Source organism: Ailuropoda melanoleuca, chromosome 8 (genome assembly GCF_002007445.2).
Source record: "Ailuropoda melanoleuca isolate Jingjing chromosome 8, ASM200744v2, whole genome shotgun sequence".
Lineage (NCBI taxonomy): Eukaryota > Metazoa > Chordata > Mammalia > Carnivora > Ursidae > Ailuropoda > Ailuropoda melanoleuca.
This window is the reverse complement of record NC_048225.1, coordinates 119578447-119596159: the sequence shown is the minus strand read 5'-3', so window position 1 is coordinate 119596159 and position 17713 is coordinate 119578447. Positions and strand designations below refer to the sequence as shown.

The 17713-nt window shown below is 44.7% G+C and overlaps 1 non-coding gene across 1 annotated transcript; it reads left to right on the top strand.

Moving 5' to 3' along the window:
* Positions 1–4691: 4691 nt before the first annotated feature.
* TRNAV-AAC lies at positions 4692–4764 on the top strand. Its single transcript has one exon. It is a non-coding gene; the product is annotated as a tRNA-Val (tRNA).
* Positions 4765–17713: the final 12949 nt, after the last annotated feature.

Below are 17713 nucleotides of genomic sequence, written 5' to 3'. Positions count from 1 at the left end.
AATGAGGCTAAGATACAACACAATTCAAATGGGCATTAATTTAATGTGATGGATGGTGTTGGTTTGTGAAACTAATGTGATTGATGTTACTATTAGTAATAATTATTATGTAAGTGTGACTACGGGACTGAGTGCTAAGGGACCATTCTGAGTCCACCCCACTGGTGCTCTCACTGGCCATGTGGTGACACCTTTTTTTCACTATGTTTTAAAATTCAGACCAGTGTGAAACACATACCCTATGACATCATATACTTCCTGTTCGATAGAAAGACATTATTTTTATAATATATCTTACCAAATTATTTTCTTCTCTGGTGAGGACAAATAAAATATTATTGTCACCAAAATGAATTCATTCAAAATCAATTTACTGGGCACCTACTATATTCCAGGGACTGTTCTAGTGATCAGACTACATCACCGAACAAAACGGGGGGAAAAAATGACCCTACCCTTGTGGAGCTTACAGTGTAATGGGAAGACGATAAGCAAGAAGGTGAATTAATGTGTAAAGTATATCATGTGTGAGCAATTCATAAGTGCTACAAAGGGAAAAAAGACAAGGTAGGTGAGTTAGGGAGTCAGGAGAAGGGATATCGCTGGGTGTTGTGGTTGTTTTTTTTTTTTTTTAAGATTTTATTTATTCATTTGAGAGAGAGAACACAAGCCAGGGGCAGAGTCAGAAGGAGAAGCAGACTCCCCGCTGAACAGGGAGCCTGATGCAGGACTCAATCCCAGCACCTGGGATCATGACAACCTAAGCCAAAAGTAGACGCCTCACCAACTGAGCCACCCAGGTGCCCCATGGGTGTTGCAGTTTTAAACAGAGTGGTGCCATTAGGCTCATTGAGAAAGTTGAATTTGAGCAAAGACTTCCAAGAGGTGAGGAGTAGCCAGAGAGAAGAAAAAGCCAGGCCTGAGTGTGCACATGCCTGGTAAGGAGGCAGGCAGGGCCAGATGGGCGTGAGCAATGGGGGACAGTAGTGGTCAGAAACATACAGAAGTCAGATCTTGTAGCCCACATGGGCCATTGGAAGGACTCTGGCTTTTACTCAGAGAGAAATGGGATCTCATTGGAGGACTTGAGCTGAGGCATGACATGACCTGACTTGCCCTTCATTTCTACCGCTCTGGCTTTGTGTTGACGTTAGGCTATGAATGAGGTGGGAGGCTGGAGTGGAAGCCTTCTGCAGTGATGTGGGAGAAGGATCATGGTGGTTCAGACGGGCATGGCCACAGCAGAGGTAGAACGAGTGGTCAGTGTCTGCCTGTGTGTTGAAAAGTGGAAGGATTTCCCTTTGGTTTAAATGTGGAATGAAGAGAAGAGAGGAGCTCAGAGGCTTTGGCTTGAACAACCGGATGGATCGAGCTGCCCTCCCTTGACTGAAATAGGGAGACTAGTGAGCAGGGAAGTTTTGTGGAGATCAGGAGTTTAGCTCAGAGTGGGCAGCCCATTGGCAGGGTGATCATACAATTTATTGTCCAAACGAGGATACTTTTGAGTATGGAGGAGAAAGGAGACAATATTAATGATCATGCTGGAACAACAAGATTCATCTAGGACAAGGGCACCTGGGTGGCTCCTCCCCTGCTCAGCGGGGAGTCTGCTTCTCCCTCTCCCTCTGCCCTTCCTCCCCTGAGTCATGGTCTTTCTCAGGCATGGACTCTCTCTGTCTCTCTTAAATGAATAAAATCTTAAAAAAATCATCCAGGACTGACCCAGCCCAACCAGGATATGTGGCCATCCCACCCAACATCCAAGTAGAAATATTGAGTAGGCAGTCCGCTGATGTTCAGGAAAGAGGCCTGGGCCAGAGTTTTACATTTGAGGGTTGTCAGCTTATATATGAGAGTTAAAGCCACGCGATTGGGTGAGATCACTAAGGGAGTGAATATAAATGAAGAAGAGAAGAAGATCAACGAGCAAAGTCAGAGGCACCAACAGTGTGAGGACAGGGACACTCCCACTTTGAGAAGTCAAGGAGAGGAGGAGGAGCCAGGAAAGCCATCACACACACACCTACACATGTGAACACAGAGATCAAGGGGCAGGATTAGGTCATGAGGTTTTCTTCAAAAAAAATTTTTTTAAATGCTTAAATTAATATATCTTTAGATTACCATCAAGATATAAATGCAAAATTTAAAACTTTTTGTAGAATCACGTACATTCTTGAGAATATTCTTGGGTCCTTGGTTGGAGGGACACCATCACATTAATCAGGGGCGGGGACCCATGGCACAGATGGTGACTAGTGGTCCCCAGGCAATCTTTGGTTGCCTTTAATACATTAAGATTACCATATGATCCTGTTGGATCCTGAAAATAATCCCTCAGTTAGGCAGGGAAAGACAGTCACATCCCATTTTATAGATGTAGGAACCGAGACACTGAGTGAACTTCCTGGTCTTACTTCTTTATGTGCAGGTGTCTGCCTCCTGAAAATGAAGTTTTACATCTATCTGTTTTCTTTTTCTTCTTCACATGAGACCATGCTTCCTCTTAAAAAAAAAAATTGCTGCAGGATTTTCAAGGCTCTATTTGCCCCCATCCTTTCTCTTTTTAAACGTCTTTGATCCTACCCCATGTAAGACTTCTAAACTAAGGCTCTCACCCCCATAACTCTCCAGACTCAAGAAGCTGGGATATCCGCTCCCCTCTGACCTCAGAAGGATTCTCTCCTAAGGATCTCTTTTATGTGACCAATTTTCCTTGAGTAGGAGCCACTTTCTCTGTGGAAGTGATAGTTTCCCAAATTAGCCCATTTTTAGTGGATTAGCCCATAACCCGGGGTATGCGTCCTTTTGCTAATGAAGAACAGAATACTGAGAATGGAAAGATGGCTGGGTTTCCATCTCTTACCGCCCAGGGGAGTGCTGTGTTTTGGTGGAGGATGCTCTGAATTGAGAGACAAGATGCCTGGGTTCTCGGGCTTTGTGTCAACCCACTTCCTGTGGGTAGCCATTTTCTGATGCTCTGGCATGAAATTCAGGGCAAGATCCATCTTTCTGTATAGTCTTAGAGATTCTTTAGGAAATAATAAAATCGAAAGAGTATGAGGGGTGTCTGAGTGGCTCAGTCAGTTAAGCATCAAACTCTTGGTTTCAGCTCAGGTCATGATCTCAGGGTCAGGAGGTAGAGCCCCACCTTGGGCTCCACATTCAGTAAGGAGTCTGCTTGAGATTATCTCTCTCCCTGTGCCCCTCCTCCTGTTCACATGCTCTCTCTCTCTCTCTCAAATAAATAAATCTTTTTTAAAAATCAAAAGGGTATGAGATTTGCATTCAAAGGATTTGAAATTAAGATTTTACTTTGCCAATCGACTAGCTGTGTATCCTCAGACAAATAACACAATCCCTTTCTACCTCAATCTGTTTGCCTATAAAAATGGGCATTATATTGGGGCGCCTGGGTGGCACAGCGGTTAAGCGTCTGCCTTCGGCTCAGGGCATGATCCCGGCGTTGTGGGATTGAGCCCCACATCGGGCTCCTCCGCTATGAACCTGCTTCTTCCTCTCCCACTCCCCCTGCTTGTGTTCCCTCTCTCGCTGGCTGCCTCTATCTCTATCAAATAAATAAATAAATAAAATCTTTTTTAAAACATGGGCATTATAAATAAAACTTCACAGCATGGTGGGAAGTAAGTGGGACCAGTGTGAAAAGCACCTAATAATTAAACATCATACAAGTGTTAGCTGTCGTTATTGTTGTTTTATCAACCTTAATATATCAAGCCAACACTCGTAGATCAGTCATGGCCAGAGGTCTAGAAGCAGCTGGAGGAACATAGAGGAGCAGAGGGCCACGACTTTTTCTATTCTGTCATCATGGAAATGCTAACCTAACAGAAGGATTCTTCAAGTCAGTAATTTCTGTTTCCATCTCTACTGATAAATAAAGGGATTTCCTTTGATTCTCTGAGCTCAAGAGCAGCTCACTATTCATTAGCTGTATTTTCTCCTTTACCCTAAGCCTGGACCTGGTTAACTTATCATTTGCTTAGATGGTGCCTTTCTTTGGAGAACTCCGTTTCTTCATTTATTTATTCAGCGAAGGTGGATGGAGTTTCTGCTATGGACTCCACAACAGCAGAAAACCGAATCAGACTCGGACACTCCCCTCAAGGATCTTACGGTCAAGTAGCAAAGACGACTAAGTAGGTCATCATGGCAAAAGGAGGCAAACACTGTAACAAAGGCACCAATGATCGGGCATTGGAATGGGGGAAGCGGTGCTATTTTGGCTGAAGGACTTCAGAAAACTTTCACTGAGAAAATGTAATGGGACCTTACCACAGGCAGATCAAGGAGCAGAGGCACAGTATTTTAGGCCCAACAGGGCAGGTTGAAACAAGACAGCAGAGGTCAGAGGTTCAGGGAAGTTGAAAGCAGATCAGTGTCACTGGAGTATTGCTTGTGTTTGTGTGTGTGTCTGTGTACGCGCACGTGTGCATGGGGGTTGGGATGGTGGGGGAGAGGGAGGGAGATTGAACCCGGGAAGGAGAAAGGCAATATCCTTATTAAATAAATAGATAGCAGAGACAAACTGTCGTTCCCCTTCCACATCTTGGCTTCTCCTGAGACTGACAATTCATCTACTTTTGCAAACTTCATTCTAGTGCTGCTGGCTATATGCCAAGCCCTGCGCTGAATGCTAAGGATAAAAACAAGAATAAGACATGAGCCGGGTTTCCGTAGTGTAGTGGTTATCACGTTCGCCTAACACGCGAAAGGTCCCCGGTTCGAAACCGGGCGGAAACAGCGGTTCAGCGGGGCTTTTGGCAATGGGGCGCCTGGGTGGCACAGCGGTTAAGCTTCTGCCTTCGGCTCAGGGCGTGATCCTGGCGTTATGGGATCGAGCCCCACATCAGGCTCTTCCACTATGAGCCTGCTTCTTCCTCTCCTACTCCCCCTGCTTGTGTTCCCTCTCTCGCTGGCTATCTCTATCGAATAAATAAATAAAATCTTAAAAAAAAAAAAAAAGAATAAGACATGGGGGATAACAAGGACATCCGAAATCTTGACTTCAAGCACAAAGTTCTATCTTTTCAGCTAATTTACTCAAGTATTAATCTTCGGCCCCAGTAAGATCATCAATCCATTGACCATACGAGGTTTTCCACTGATCTTACCTTCATGTATTCATTTCCTCTTCACCTGAATTCCATATTCTAGTGCTGCTGCCATTCCTTTAAAACTTCACTTCTCTCCCCATCCCCTATGGTAATCAGCTGGCAAAGTTCCACATCTACTCTGTGCCCACACTGGAGAAGCTGACCCTTATTAAAAGGAAGGAAAGAAGAGAAGGAGGGAGGGAGGAAAGGAGGGAGGGAGGGAGGAGGGAGGAAGGAAGGAAGGGAAGGAGGGAGGAGGGGAGGGAGGGGAGGGGAGAGGGAGGAAGGAAAGAAGGAGAAAGAGAAGAAAAATACACGTACAACTCTGCTTGCTCAACTTCCTCTGGTTTATGACTATAAATCTCAGAAGAATACTGTGCACTGGCCAGACAATCCAACTATGTTTTCCTAAATGTACAAATTCTGCTTCCTACTCTCTGAGATTACTATTTTATACCTTCCTTTTTCCCCTCCAATCCCTGCCACCATCCCCCAGCTGATGATGTTGCTTCAAAGATCTTCGGGGGGCAAAAAAACGAGGTCATTCTCATACAGATGATTCTTCTAAATGGCTGCATCTGTAACCCACACCCTGCCTCCCTGCCTGTCACAATGGAGGACACACGGCAGTGCCATGTCTCCTTCTGTGCTTTGTTCCCAACGCTTCTTATCTGCTCAAGAGCTTTGAGAGAAAAGAGGACAGAGAATGATTGGAGTTTTTTAGTTTCCTAGATCGATGTGTTATTTTTCCAATATGCTTTCTTTTTTTTTTCCCCTTGCAAAAAGCCTTTGTGGCCTTGGATAAGTGACTGAGCCTCTGAGTCTCAGCTTTCTTGTCTGGACAGTGGGCGTCTTCGATTCCAGACAGTAAGTTGTATAGGTATTCATCCCAGATGACTCAAAATAAGAATTTTGAATGGAAGGACTATTTAAAGAGATGTGGGCAGGGTTCAAGCGACAGACAAGATAAGGTGAGGCATCCAGAGATTAGCCACCGTGGGAGGCAGCCATGTGCCGAGGACTCAAAGAGCTGGTGTCCCTGGAGCTGGAAAGGCAGCCGGGAGGCAGGGGGGCCCAGAGGAGCTGCAGCCCTGGGAGCAGGCAGGGGGGAGGCAGGAGAGCCTGGCCCCTCTCTGTCTTTCCACCCCTCCAATCCCCCAAGGCTGACTGGTGGCCAGATCCAGCAGAAGCCACAGGCCAGGGAGCCTGGGCCCGGCGGTGCAGAGGTGGCCTGTGGGGGGCAGTGGTGCAGAGGTGGCCTGTGGGGGGCAGCGGTGCAGAGGTGGCCTGTGGGGGGCAGCGGAGTGGGGCAGAGGGGAGGCACGTGGGCGGGGGCAGCCAGCACAGACAGTAGCCAGCACCGAAGCCGTTCTCTGAGGGAAGTGCTGCATTTCAGGACCCAGACTCCCGTGGTGAAAACTCCCATTACAGTGTAGCAAGGGAAGTGCTGATAAGGCTGGAAGGTTCATCCTTCCACCTTGCCTTTGTGTTCAGAGTGCATTTGCCCCTGGAGAGTGGGTGGCTCAGAGGTGAGCCCGCAGCCCCGCAGACGCCTGAGCTCAACCTGTAAGGGAGACTTTGAGAGAATCGATTTAGTTAGACCCTGGCAGAAGCTCAGAGAAGGAAATCGGAACAACTCTCAACTTACTATTCTATTGTTCCTCTTAAAGCCATACCTTTCCCTTTCTTTCTTCTTCTCCTTTCCCTCTGTTTTCTTTTTTTCTTTGGAAAGAGAGCTTCGTTGTTGACTAATTGTTCACATAGAGCACGCATTTGATGCTCTCCTTGGAGAGTCTCGCCTTTGCTTGGTAGCAGTCAATCAGCATGCTTCACCCTCAACAATATTAGCGTCCAAGATGGTGAGATAAACAAGCTCATTAAAAAGCAAGTTGTTACACGAAGCAAACACCTTAGACTAATAGAGCTTGGCATCCTCTGTGGTACACCCAGGGAAACAGTATTAACAGCCTTGATAGCAGGCTGCATTTAAGAGAAAAGCCCAGAAGGCAGCTACTTGATCCTGTGGAATTATTCAGGCAGCCCCATCCATGTGTTGCACCATGGGGAAATGCTGGGCCCGTGAGCACAGAGGTGCAATGTTTAGACGACACACTTACAGGAGGAGATTCTCATTCATCTGGGGGGACTATTTCACTCCTTTAACAAACATCTGTGGGGTACCCATGACATGTACGTGCTGGCTACTGAACACATAAGGTGTTGTCCGAGCCAAGAAGGACTCACATTCTTCTGGATGACACAGGCTGGGTGACACAGCCCATAAACAGACCTAGGATCTAGGGAGTTCAGTGCAATGATACATAGATTCCCAGAATGAGCCTGTGGGACACAAAGAAGATACAATTAGCCCAGTTAGGGCTGGGATACAGGGTGAGGACAACTCTTTGGGGCCCGTAGCTTTTTTATTTATTTCAAGGAAGAGTTACTACAACATCACACATGAAGTTAAGTCCAAGAGCTTGATGGCCTTGTCTTTCCTTCCACTTGGAGACTAACTGAATTTATGGGCACCATATTTTACTAGAGACCATATAACTTGATGCAACTTGGAAGGCGGTCCTCACCCCAGGCCTAGAGCCATCCCTGAGGCAGGTGGAAAGCCTTGGCATGCATATGGCAGCCATACTGGTGCTGGCCTGGAATGTCATGTACTGAATGCCTGGCTAGAGAAGTTAGGAGACCAGGGAGGGCAGGACGCTGGGAACTCACTTGGGCCGAAGAGAGGGGTGGGTTGAAATGAGTAAGATGAGATTTGTAGGTTTGTATCTAAACTGGTCTGATTGAGGAGAAATTTTGGAGGTGCAAGGCTTCCCTGGACCTTTCAAGGGAAGCTCGGATCTCTCTGAACTTGGCGAGGAGTCCCAGAGTAGCTCGTCCATATCTGAAAAGCTGAGTGTGGGAGGGAGAAATCTAACCTTTCTTGAGTTCATATGATATGCTCTACAACTCTGATTGGTGTTTCATCTATTCAATGTTCCCATATCCCCATGAAAGTAAGCGTTTGGTTTGGTTTGGTTTGGTTTGGTTTTAAATCCCCATCTTAGAAAGGAATTTGAGGTTCCAGTGGGCATACAGAACTGGACCAAATCACAGAGGAGATAAGAGATGGGAAGTTTTGAGTCAAGATCTAATTGATCCTCCTTGTCTCCTATCCCACGGAGTCTGAGCTGGGTCTGGGTAACATTTTGGCCCAGCGTTTCTTCCAAGATGCCTGTGTTCCCACGATGTCCTTGGAGTACCATTTGATTGGTAGGTAAAGAATGAGCCAGCATATTCTTGAGCTGACCTGCCCCAGTCTGTGTATGGGTTCTCAGAGGACTGCTGAGACAGACCCACCAGACCCCGAATACCCATGGGAAACTAGTTAAGAAAGGAACAGCAAATCCACAGGTCTCAGAGTCAGTATAGAAGGAAACGGCTGTGATATTTTTGCTAAATATATTAACCTCCAAAGGAAGCAGAGATTTTGGCTAATTTTTCTAGAAAACCCTCTTTTTCACCTGTACCTATCTAAACTGGGGTTTGTTCTGTTGATCTCTATTGAGGTCATGCGATTAGATCTTTTGCAGTAGGCTCTGGATCGTCTAAAAAAAAATTATTGGGTCTTTTGAGAGGTATCGTGTCTGTTTTTCTGTATCCAAAGCATTGTGCACCATTCCTGGTAGATGCCCAGTATTTGCTAAATTAATGAATTCCAGAAACATTAACTAGAAAAGGCTATCAGTACCATGTGTGTGAGTTCACGAATGGTTTAGGGTGGGAAGAACAAGATCAGTGGAATCTAACGTAAATTGTCACTGATGGAAACAGACACAGGTTATTGCTAGAGGCCCCTTGTGTCTCCCCCTTCTACCCTCTTCACCTTCAATGCACCCCAAGTGGAGGGAGGGAGGCAAACATGGAAAAAGACTCTGATAAAAGGCAGGAAGCATATCTCTCTGTTTACCCAGGTCTTCATGATTTTTTTCATCAGTATTTTGTCATTTTTAGCACACAGACTCTGTACATGTTTTGTTCAATTTATACCTAAGAATTTCATTGGTTTTGGAGTGATTACAATTGGCACTGTGTTTTTATTTCAGTTTCCACATGGTTGTTGTTGGTACATTGAAATACTACTGATTTTCGTATGTTGGTCTTGTATTCTGTGATCCTGCTGAACTCACTTATTAAATCTAAGAGTGTTTTGGTGTATCACTCGGGATTTTCTGTGTATCTAATCCTGTGATCTATAAGTAGAGAGTTTTAATTCTTCTTTTTCAATCTGTAGGTCTTTCTAGGAATTGTAAGAGCCAGACACGTTTTCCTTGTTTCTGATCTTAGGGAGAAAGCGCTCAGCCTTTCATCATCATATACTATATTAGTTGTAGGTGTGTTTTATAGATTTCATTTATCAAGTTCAGTAAGTTTTACTTCCACTCCTAGTTCACGGAGAGTTTTTATTATAAACAGACAATACATTTTGTCAAATGTTTTTTCTGCCTCTACTGAGATAATCATGATTTTTCTTCCTTAGTCTCTTAATGTGGTGCACCACATTGCTTGATATTTTTTTAAAGATTATTTATTTATTTATTTATTTATTTATTTGACAGAGAGAGAGAGCACAAGCAGGGGAAATGGCAGAGGAAGAGGGAGAAGCAGACTCCCTGCTGAGCAGGGAGCCCAATACGGGGTTTGATCCCAGGACCCCAAGATCATGACCTAAGCTAAAGGCAGATGCTTAACCGACTGAGCCACCCAGGTGCCCCATCACATTGTTTGATTTTTTGAAAGCTGAACCAGTTTTACTTTCCTGGGGTAAATTCCACTTGGTCATGACATATTATCCTTCATTTATCACTGGAATTGCTTTGATACTGTCGTGGTGAGGGTCTTGTTTGTATGTGCCAGATCATGAGATATATTAATCTGTACTTTCTTTTCTTAAAATATTTTTGTCTGGTTTTGATGTTAGTATAACACTGGCCTCATAATAGGAGTTGCAAAATTTCTCACTTCTTCAAATTTCTGGAAAATATTATATGGCATTAGTATAATATCTTTCCTAAATGTTTGGTAAAATTCACTGAGTAAGCCACCTAGGCCTGGAGTTTCTTTGTTGGAAAGGTTTAATTACAAATTCAATTTCTTTAATAGAGGGGGAATTATTCAGATTATTTATTTTGAATGAGTTTTGTATCTTTCAACTAATTGCTTTGTTTCAGCTAAGGTTTCAAAATTATGGGTATAAAGTTGTCATAATCTTCCCATATTATCCTTTTAATATACATGGGATCTGTAGTGATGTCCTCCCTTTCACTCCCGATATTGATAATCTGTGCTTTTTTTTCTTTAGTAGCGTGGCTAGAAATTTATCAATTTTATTGATCTTTTTAAGAACTAGTGTTTGGTTTCATTGATACTTTCTGTTGGTTTTCTCATTTCAGTTTCATTGATTGCTGCTTTTGTCTCTATTATTTCCCTCCTTTTGCTTTGGGTTCAATTAGCTCCTTTTTTTTCCTGCTTTTTTCAAGTATACGCTTATATAATTTGAGACTTTTCTTCTTTTCTATGTAACTATTTAATGCTTTAAATTTCCCCGTAAGCACTGCTTTAGACACATACCACACCTTTTGATGTGTTGTTTTCTCTTACAGCTTTTGCTGCCCAGATCCACAATGGGGCTGCCCTTTGCTCAAAGCTGAGAGACAAAAGCAGACAGATATCCTCAAAGCTCTCCCCTTTCTGGTTATTCTTCACCTTTTAACATCCCAACCTAATGTGCCTGCTAATGTGAACTTTTCCAAGTCCTCAAGCAGTTGGGTTTTTGAACTGTGTTTAGAGTTTTTCACTGTAATCAGTGGGCTGTGGAGCTATGGAGAGCTAATGCCATCTTCATCTTGGCCAGCATCTGAAATCCTGTCTGATTCTGAGCTTCCATCAGATCACCTAGTACAAAGCTGTGTGTTGAAAGACACTCATCTGTGTGGGACTAAACCCATGAGCTAACTGCCCCCCACCCCAGCACTAGGGCCTGAGGGGAGGGGCAGGGAGTGACATGTGGAAGATGTCCTCTGTTCCCAAAGGAAAGCAACTGCCTCTCATGCTTTCCAAAGGAATAGAAACCCCCAGACTGCTTTCAGACTAGGAGAATGACGCAGAGCTGGGCCTCTGCCCTGTAGAGATCACAGCTGAGAAGTTCTAGCCGGTGAGTGAAGAGAGAGGTAGACAGAAGTCTCTCTGAATAAACACTGAGTGTCCGCTCTGGATACCCCAGTCCAAATGAGATCTCCCCTTATTTAATTCTTTTGCTCTTTCGGACACGCTGCTCAGCGGGGAGACTGCTTCTCCCTCTCCCTCTTCCACGGCCCCTGCTTGTGCTCCCTCGTGCGCGCTCTCTCTCTCTGTCAAATAAATAAATAAAATCTTTCTTTAAAAAAGTAATTTTGAGGGGGCGCCTGGGTGGCACAGCGGTTAAGCGTCTGCCTTCGGCTCAGGGCGTGATCCTGGTGTTGTGGGATCCGAGCCCCACGTCAGGCTCCTCTGCTATGAGCCTGCTTCTTCCTCCCCCACTCCCTCTGCTTGTGTTCCCTCTCGCTGGCTGTCTCTATCTCTGTCAAGTAAATAAATAAAATCTTTAAAAAAAATAAAAAATAAAAAAAAAATAAAAAAGTAATTTTGAGGAGCTTGGGCTCAGGGCATGATCCCGGGGTCCTGGGACCCAGACCCATATAGGGCTCCCTGCTCAGCGGGGAGCCTGCTTCTCCCTCTCCCACTGCCCCTCCTCCTGCTTGTGCTCTATCTCTCTCACACATAAATGAATAAAATATTTAAAAAAACGTTTAAAAAGAAAAAAGTAATTTTGTGCTCACCCCCCAGCACACACACAAATTATATAATTATAAGAAAACCATCTATAATGCTTACTATGTGTGTTAGCCACTTCCCTAAGCCTAGGTTAGTAGGCAGTGCTGTTAATATATCAAATAAAAATGAGTAAAACTCCCTTTTGTTTTTATTTGTTTTAGATAAAAAGTACATATTAATGGAAATTCTAATATTTTCTTCTCACAGCCCTATGGGGCATCTTGCACACTTGGGCAGTATGTACTCCCCACTTTCGTGACCACTGATTTAATCTTCCCACTGAGAACCAAGAGATGATCAGCCTTGTATTGTTCCCTGAGCACCTGCTACATGCCTGGTTCCTCTGTATAATGGGCGGGAAATGAAAATTCAGGAGATTTCATGACATGCTAATAAATTACTGGTACCTTTGTGGTCACACTGAGAGTAAACGGTACGTCTGGGACTTCATCCTCCAGTTGTCCAATTCTCTTCGACCCCAACTCCCCAGAAATGGGATTTTCTTCAGCCAGTCGGGGTCCTCTTAACAAAGAAGTAGGAGGTGGTGGGAACACAGGGGACCCAGGGTTGCAGATATTCTGTTGGTCACTCTTGTAGGAGGCGAAAGTTCCAGATCCCCTGGAGGGTCACGAATCTCAACTCAAAGGAGGAAGTCATCTTCTCTCTCCCTCTCCCTGAAGCCAGCGTCTCCACCTCCCCTCCCAATGTGGCCCCAGAGGACCAAGTGGCTTCTCCCATCACTCACCGCCTCTTCTTCTCCCCCTTGCCTCTCTGCCAACACCTATCGGCTCTCACCAGCCTCCTCAGTTCCAAGCTGTTCCTTGAAAATTCACTAATGAAATTCCAGTTTCTTTTGTAATTGTATTTTAACATGGTTCATGCTCTGATACCAACCTTAAATCAAACTCTTTGCTGAAAGGCTATCACAGGTGACAAGCTCCTTTCTGCATGCCTCATTACTGAAACATTTATTCAGGGCTTCCTGGATGATATGAATGGCTGCCTCTGAGTGCTGCAATGACTTAATTCACTACAACCAAAGGATTTTAATTTCCTCCCCTGAGCTCCTCACTTTGGTTCCCTGCCTGAGTGTGTCCCTCACTTTGGATGCACAGATGTGGTGGGGTGGTGGGGCTTCACTTGAGCCTAGAGCCTGGAGAGGGCCTACTCTGGCCTCAGAGCCTGGGGCAGGGATCGTAAAAGCAGCCTTCAGCCCTGGGCCTCGGTGGTTCGTCCAGATTCCTGCTGGCTGGTTTTCTCATCATGGTGCCTGCTCTCTCCAAAGCAACTAAATAGAAAATGTAAAAGTAAGCTCTTGGAAAGGGGAAGGCATGATGGCAGCTTCCCTCTTCTCAGAGGCCCTGGCAAGAGACCTACATCCAAGATAGTTTACGAATCTTTGTGCAGCAGTTGAGAAATATGGTGGACTCATCAGGGACCCCAGACATGAAAACAGGGCCATGGGGGTGAAGCCACATGAAGACACAAGAATGGCCTGAAGATGACACGAGAAACTACGAATTCTGGACAGAGATCACTCAGAAGATGAGCATAACGGGATGCTAAAGGGGGTTTTTCTTTTTGCTCCAGAATTAGCAACTGGGACTCAAAGAAGACGTGGAAGATAAAGGGTCCACACTTTTTTTTTTTTAAGGTTTTATTTATTTTGAGAGAAAGAGAGAGAGAGCACGAGCGAGGGGGAAAGGCAGAGGGAGAAGGTGAGGGAGAAGCAGGCTAGCAGGCTCTCCGCTGAGCAGGGAGCCCGATGGACACGGGGCTCCATCCCAGGACCCCGGGATCGTGACCTGAGCCGCAGGCAGATGCTTAACTCACTGAGTCCCCCCACCGGCACCCCAAGGGGCCACACATTCCAACAAGAGTCAGAAACAATCAGAGCCAGACACTTCTTCAGGCTTCATAAAAAATAAGCTGTCTTTGCTCAAATGCTGCATGTTTGTTGAACAATTTGAACTCAAGACATATGAACATCAAACATGATTGTTTCTCGTCACTGTCTCCAACTCGCCTGTGCTCAGTCCCCCTTTCCCTCCCTTTACTGATCCCTCAGGCAAACCCCATAGTTTTCCATGCGTTTTCAGTTATAATGAAGACCAGGTCAGTTCAGTTTAAGACGCCCATCCCTCTCTCCAGCTTGATTCCGACCTGCAGTCTCAATGATCTGGTGGGGGGGATCTCTCTCCCTCTCCTTCCTCTCCTAGTTTCAGCTTAATGGGGATTGGGATTGAGAGGCAGGAATCGGAGAGAGGGCAAGGGTCCTCCTAGGTTGCTGGCCACTGTACCTGGAATGATCTTGGAGGTGGTGAGTTTAGGGACAGACCAAACTGTAAGAGATATCCAGAATTCAATTGGATATCCATTAATTAACCCATTTGATGAGCTCTTACAGATGTAAGAGTTTTGTGGCCTAAGAAGAAGAACTAGGCAGGAGTGCATATAAGTATCTTAAGGGCTAAATAAATACAAATATAGTCAAGTACAGAAGCAGCTGGGGTGGGAGATTGTGTGGAGGGGGAATTCAAACACATCTCAGTGGCCTGGGCCCTGGATGGTGGGGCTCAGACGGTTATGTGTTTTTGTCCTGAAACCTGATTATCTTCCATCTTAATGACTGAGAAGGTATCTTCCTAAGTTGTTGGATGACTGAATTATCAAGTGAGGAAGCACATTTTTAGCCTTGAGAACATTGACAATTAAGTATTCAAATGTTCATGAAAATTAAACCCCTAATATAATATTTTTGTAAGGAATCTATACGTATTTGTATTCCAGCTATTTGCATTGTTTAAGAGAATCTGGCCTGTAAGAGAAGAAGGTCAGGGATGCCTGGCTGGCTCAGTCAGTGGAGCATGTGACTGTTGATCTCAGGGTCATGAGTTCAAGCCCCATGCTGGGTGTAGAGATGACTTAAAAGTAAAATCTTTAGGGGCACCTGGGTGGCTCAGTTGTTAAGCATCGGCCTTCAGCCCAGGGCCTGATCCCAGGGCCCTGGGATCAAGCCCCACAGCGGGCTCCCTGCTCTGCTGGGATCCTGCTTCTTCCTCTCCCACTCCCCCTGCTTATGTTCCCTCTCTTGCTGGCTGTGTCTCTCTCTGTCAAATAAATAAATAAAATCTTTAAAAAAATAAAAATAAAATAAAATCTTAAAAAAAAGAGTAGCAGGTCAATCTTGTGATTCTAATTCAAAGTGGTTAATTGAGTAATTAATTTGAACTAGAAATCTTATTAGGTATTAATATTTGCATTACAGCATTTAAGAAGTCTTAAGTTTTATCTTTTTATAAGTTTAGTTGATTAGATCTGTGTTCTTCAAGCACATAGGGAAGATGTTTTTTTGTTAAATCAAACATCTGGGGAACTTAAAGGAAAATTAAGTATATTTAATAATTTAATGTATAAATGCAACTTAAAATATTTGAAGAAGTTAAACTCAGTTTGTAAATGAGACCTAATGCTAATCAAAGGCCCCTTAAAAAGCTATTGTTCGTGATTGCTAGAACTATAAATAGAACAATAAGATATGTAAGCTGAATTTAAAAGCTGCAGAAAGAGCTGGATTTTTTAATAAATGGAATATTAATTTCAAAGTTCAAGTAACCTCTGAATACTCTTTCCTGTGCACCCAGTCTGCCCTTGACAGCCACCTGTCAGAGTCCTCTTTCAGCTCTGCTTCTTCTCTGAGTCTCACTGACTGTCCCTGAAAGCCCTGTGTGAGGCAGGCTTGGATGCAGTCCTTTGGGAGTGGGACGGGTAAGGGGCTCCCCACCCCTTAGCTCTGCAAACTCTGATCCAGTATCTTCCAAGAACCCCGTGCAGTTCTTGCTGCTGGGGCTGCCTCAGCTGCAGCTCAGCTCTCTTCTTCGTTGGGATGACAGCGAGATTCCTAACCTTGCTCCTTAGGCAACGTCTGCACGTGACCAACGAGGGGAGCACAGCCTGCTCTACCCACCCTGCCCTATCTTTATGTTCAGCCTTCTCTTTCTTTTCTTCCCCCGTCTCACAGGTACGCACGATTTCAACAAGTGATCTTCTTGGGGTTCTCTCACTCTGGTGTCAGGAAAATAACCCACAGCCTTGCGACTCATGACTTCAGCGGTTCTCTCTATCCCTTTCTACCACCCCCCAGGCTTTTCGGTCGACTAAAGGGGATGCATGGGTGCTGGCTGGCTTCCATTAAGCAGGATTGGAGGCCACAGACCACCTGATTAGACTGCACAGGTTGAGGGTGGCTCGTGTACAAATACATCTGGTGTTTGGACCCCGAAGGAAGATCTGGCTGCCAAATGATGCTTGGGTACAAACAGCAGGACTTCTTTTTCAAGCATTTCTAGAATGGCCTTACCCCTCAGAAGCAACAGTTGGAAGCTGCTGTTGTTACTGAACATTTTCTCTTGCATTGCTTTACTAGCTCTCTCTTGAGTTCCGAGCCACAGCTGGGTACCTGGCTGTGACGATGTTAGACACAAGAACTCTGAGAGAGCTGCTTTCCTTTCATTCCAGATTCTGCTTGTGCCTTCTAAGAGCAAAAACTTTAGTTCCCCCACCCCTGCTCCCCCAGGACAATTAAGCACTCTTGGGAATAGCGGTGGTGGTTAGAATAAAATGCACTTAACTAATGACGCGTATATTTACCGAGCGTGTAGTCAACACCAGTGTGGTTAAGAATGCTATAGATGTGGGGGTGCCTGCGTCGCACAGCGGTTGAGCGTCTGTCTTCAGCTCAGGGAGTGATCCCGCCGTTATGGGATCGAGTCCCACATCAGGCTCCTCTGCTATGAGCCTGCTTCTTCCTCTCCCACTCCCCTTGCTTGTGTTCCCTCTCTCGCTGGCTGTCTCTATCTCTGTCGAATAAATAAATAAAATTAAAAAAAAAAGATTATGAAAAAAAAGTATGCTATAGATGTGGTCACTCTTTCAGTTCTTATAACCGCTCCCCTGTTATGAAGTAGGTACTGTGATTACCCCCATTTTGTTGAGGAGGAAACTGAGGCACAGAAGGGTTAAGTAACTGGCCCAAGCTCTCACAGCTTGACCAGGACTGGAGTCGGGACTGGAACCCAAGCATTCTGACTCTGCCACATTCCCTAGATCTAGCAGTTGTCATACTTTGTCATATATCCCTGGTCTCAGGAAATAATTGGGTGTTCTCAGAGCCAGGGTGCCTGCAGAGATGTGACTTGGCCCAAACACCATCAAAAAATCCCATATGTATAAACTGGAACCAAACGATAAGAATAAAATAAGTCTTCCTCTTTTTATAACCATAATGCTCCTTGCAATAGAAAGATTCCCTCCAAATGCACTGAATATGGCATTAAATTTGCCAAAGTCTAATTTACCCACAACTTTTCCAGCAATGATCTCTTAGGTAGAAGCAGCTCTCTGTTGCTCCACAGAGAGGAAACTCTGGGGTGAGGTCCCACAGTGAGGTGCTACTGGTAGCATCAAAAAGGGAATCAAGTTTAGATTCAATCCAAGTTCATTTAATTGTGGATCCATTTCATAAATCTTCATGAACAACATAAGACAGGAAGGAAGACATTTAAATATGCTATCTTTTGGTAAACAAAAAAATCCCAGGACATTATGATGTCTGATTCATTTAAAATCTAATTCTTTCTTTAATATTCCATGTAGGCAAGGGGAGAATTTTGTGAAGTTAATTAGTTCAAGCGCAATGCTGTCATTGAATAGAATTTGTCACTTTC